Genomic DNA, 4,978 nt, shown 5'->3' on the forward strand with positions numbered 1-4,978 from the left:
CTACCTCTGACTGGCTACATTGCAGTTCTTGATGTGTCTCTCACGTATCTTGCCCATAGACTATTATATTTAGTGGATTTGCGGTGGACACCAGAAAAATAGACACAACAAGGGCCCAAGAAAAGTGCTTAGACACAGAGAATATGAATAAGAAGAAATAGATAGAGTGACATACTGTTGTCACATGTCATTTTCAAGACATGCTTATGTTCTAATGTCCCCTGGAAAGAAACGTTTTAATTTAGGTCTGTTAATGCTATTGTTTTATTACTGCCTTTTATTTATTTATTGTGGTTTTACTGAGTAAAAATATATTTGAAATTCTGACATAACCATATAGCCGGCTGGAAAAGGCCAAGACAGAGAAATGCAGTAAGTAGGAAGAGGACAGAGAAAGACAGAGAGCAATAGGCCGACTGATGATGTCATGTTATTGGAGGACATGTTCAAGTCTTAAAAAAATGTGGAAAGTTTTAATTAAAGTCTGTAGTTTTTCTTTGTCTGCCTATTTGTTTGGCTAATATTTTTTCTTATCACCGAGATAACGCTGATTTGATATAAAGTAAAAAATAAAATAAAATTAGCTTTGCAAGTAGCGAGGTACTTTTGCCATTTTCTGATAGCTTAGCTTGGAGGTAGCTTCAATGTAGTGAAACTTCATTTTGACATAGAGTAACTGGTAGCTCAGCTCACTACATTTTCCGAGTAGCATGTCCAACACTGCTAATTACAGTATTAGTAAGTTTCAAGCTTCATCAGACAGAGTGTGAGACCCACCTTCAAATACCAGGTAACCTCTCATTGTATTTGGTTTGATGAAGAGGGTGATGTTGGATACATTACCATGGTGGTAATTAAATTAAATATATGTCCATGGGAGCATAGTCTAGTGTGTGGACTCTGTTTTTCTGTGTTTTCCATGACCTCTTGTCCAGTGAATATTGTTTACAGTCTGTGTATGTGTGCTTTTGCAACACAACCTCTTGCCAGATGATGCTGAACTGCTCTGCAGCAAAAGTTTAACATCATTTAAGTTTCTTTTGCCAGAAGACTTTGTTCACTCTTTTTAATGTAAAATTCTCTCTGTGTTTCTGTGGGCAGTGTTTTCTTACTGAGCCATAGTGGAGGGACAGTAACGTAGAGTGGCCTTCACAAGAATCTCTTTACAACCAGTGCAATCAATCAAGAACTGTTTCAATTTACATATGGGAGTATGAGTGTTGCCTTAAGACTAAAACATTGCGAACCTATCCTTTGAGTCATAGCTGCACTTGAAGAATGTCGCACACTGGTGTGACTGGGGTCACTGATTGTGAATGTGAAGCACTGGACATGTTGTGATTTTTATTTATGTAACTTTACATGTAAACAAAGAGCAAATGTTCTCAAGTTACATCTCCGGACTCAACTTGTTCCATCCACAAAACTGTTGACCCGTTGCCGTGGCAACCGGACGACGAGCCTCGGTGATGTTGCCACAGTATTTATCTGCATGTGGTATAAATACACAATCCTGCAAACCACATACATTTTTGTAAACATGGCTACACTCACGATCGTTGCCACATTGCTCTATACTGCTGCGGTGTCCAGTTAAAGCTGAAGATCTCTGTCTCACCTGTGGACAAACCATCAGCTGGTGTTCCCCCGCTGAGATTTATACAGACTAATTATTACTACAAGAGTGTCTCTGACAAATGGCACACACCACACCCTCTGTATGTGTGTATGTGGTGTGTGCGAGGGAGAGAGTAAAAGAGACACCAGATTTTTATGTGTAGCTTTAAATTGGTTTCACATGAGCCGGGCACACACTGCATCAGCAGATTCTCTGATCAAATTAGGCAGAGATGAGGGGAGAGAAAAAAGAGGCAGCGGTTGTACTGATGTATAATTCAATAAACAGGACCAAGCAGGGCAGACAGAGGAGATGCTGTGTTGCCTTCATCTCTCAGCTCTATATCTGGTTTAGCCACGCACTGTTAACCCATGAGCGGGAGACACACACCTCCATCCATCATCACTGCAGCAGCCCACACTCTGCAGTCACTACACATAGAAAGTGGATAGAGATATGTAGGAGCAAGGATTTAGAAAGTAACATTGCACTTGATGTTACTTTGTTCATCCAAACAAACAAGTGTTATATCATTGTTGTAATATATAGAGGCGAAACAAATAGTCAGTTCATTGATAAGTTGATTAACTTAAAACATTTTTGAATAAGTGATGCATTGTTTTAGTTATTTTTTAAGTAAAAACACCACATTCTTTAGATCCAGCTTCCCACTTGTGAGGATTGTCCACTTTTTTTGTGTTCTGTAATAACAAGCTGAATATCTTTTGAAAATTTTGAGTTGTTGGTCGGACAAAACGAGCCATTTGAAGATGGTACCTTACATTTTGGATGATTTAATAGGCATTTTTATCTATTTTCTGACACTTAATGGGCAAAATGATTTATTATTTTATTTATTAACAAGTTTATTTGTCAGGGATCATGCATTATAAACATAATTTTCAACACTTGAGATCGAGTGTGCAGCTAAAGTGAAACAACTGAGAGGATAATCTGCAGTATATGATGGCTAATCATCTTAAATTGTTCACTTTGTAATTAACTTCCTGTTGAGCGTTGCATTGCTGGAAGCATCAGGGTTAAAGTTAAGATAACTCATATTCAAAATCTGAAACAAATACTCAACTATTGGATTAGTCAACTGACAGAAAATTAATCTGTTTTGACAATGGATAATTGTTTCAGTTGTTTTTCAAGCAGAAATGCCAAAGTTTCAGTGATTACAGTTGTTCGCCTGCAGGACTCTGCTGTTCTCTGTCATATTTGTATTATATTTTTGGACTCTGGAAAATTATTATAGTAATTTAATCCATTTTCTGACATGTTATTGACAGAGTCATTTAACAGTTATTTGAGAAAATAATTGCCAGATGAATAAATAATGAAAATAATCGTTAGTTGCAGCCCTAGATCATAATAATGTCTGGCCGCTGTGGCTTTAATAAAATAAATAATTTGAGTATTTTGAAAGTATTTTTTTGTAATGGAGATTTATTCTCTTGTGTTCAGCTGCCTAAATTTACAATAAATCACTTTTTTAGCTCTGCATTGCTAGGAGCTATATATAAAGGTTAAGGTTACTTATTGACTTGACTGTTATTTATGTTATTCAAAGTTGAATCTATTAGTCGACTGAATTAATCAATGATTGGTGAGATAAGCAATTGATGGTTTAAGTTGTTTTTCAAGCACAAATGCCAAACATTCATTCCTTCAAGCTGCTTAAATGCTGTTCTTTTTAATGTATGATAGTTAATTGAATATTTTGGGGGTTTGGAATCTTTGACAAACCCCCAAATTGCTTCACAAAAAACAAGCAATTTGAGGATTTCACCTCATGCCACGTAGATAAAAAATGAATTTAATAAAGGGTATTTGTTTTATATATGATTATATATGATTCTGAAAGAAAATAATCCGCAGAATAATCGATATTAAAACAATTGTTACTTGCAGCAAGGTTATTTTTGCTGTTATTACAATTATTATTCAAGGGATTACACTATTGTGCCCACAGTATCAACCCAGATTCACTGTCCTCCTCACTGAGCTGTAGTATTAATCTACATAACCTATTGAACATGTAGACAAAAGAAAAAGCCTAAAGTCTAGGCTTACTGAGCATAACGTCAGAGGAACACATAGTAAATGCACATTACAAAAGGATTGTGCCCAAAATAGATCAAACATTTGTCATGTGGAAGCTTGAATGTGGAATATATTTATTGCTCCACAGTGTTAACATATTCATGGAGGTGCCTCGCTGTAATAACGAAAAAATTGAAGCAACACTCATGATTGTTCAAACACGGAACATATGGAAGACTTCAGAGGACGAGGCTGAACAGTTGCGGACACATGCTGCAAATATCACCAGAGCGTGCGCATGCACACACACACACACACACACACACACACACAATAGTAATGTATTCCAAAAGAAGAAACGTCTTTGCACTGGTGTTAAATGTCTTTGTATTGAGCACCAGTTGATGACAGCTAGAGGGCATCTTCACTCTGAGCTTTGCGGAAGATCAGTCGCTGCAAACGAACACGGGAGATAATGAAGATAATGAGTCTCTCTGCTAATGCTGTGCAAATTGATTGCAGACAGAAACTGTGCCATGTGCCAAGCATTCTGAAAAGATTACACTAATATCCTGTAATTTTGATGTTAGCTTTAATATTACTGGAAAAAGCCAGATGTGCTTTGTTCCCAGGTCATCATAAAAAGCAACAATGAAGGCATCGTGCGCCGTCATTTTACAACTGTACTTCCGAAATGATTGTATTTTAATATCTTCCTCATCATGCTATGAGGCAAATATGGTTGTAAACTATTTGTAGACACAATAAAAAGTAGTTTGTAGTGTCTGCAGTGCATCTTCTGAGCACGTTCATACAAAGACTGACATTCAGGGCCAGTCTAAAGCAAGTCAAATGCTCTCTGTCTGAAAATAGCACTTGTTGCATTTCCATGAACTAATGCTTATTGTTTACTCTAGCCCTAATTTACATGAGTGCTCTTGAACATGCTGACTTTTCTGTCTTTTTTCAACAAAGCCAAGTTACCTTGAGGACTGATCACGTTTCAGACTAGCTTTCTTTCAGATCATTATGAAATAAGCCGCTGACGATGGCCGACTTCTCCTACCGAAGTCTAAATTATGATAATTGAGCCAAACAAGAGTATCTATTTGGTGTACATGTCAATACAGTATTTCTGCAGGGAAAATGGAGTTCATTTAATTAGATGTAACACGGCTTGCATTGTATCTAAACAGTGTAATTGCCCAATTACATTGACTTGGGTTTGTGGAGGCTTGGAACTAAATAAATACACAGTGAATTACAGTGCACTGTGAGCTTCAGTCTCTCCTACTCACACTAAGTTAGTCG

This window comes from Epinephelus lanceolatus, chromosome 5 (assembly GCF_041903045.1).
Source record: "Epinephelus lanceolatus isolate andai-2023 chromosome 5, ASM4190304v1, whole genome shotgun sequence".
Classification (NCBI taxonomy): Eukaryota; Metazoa; Chordata; class Actinopteri; order Perciformes; family Serranidae; genus Epinephelus; species Epinephelus lanceolatus.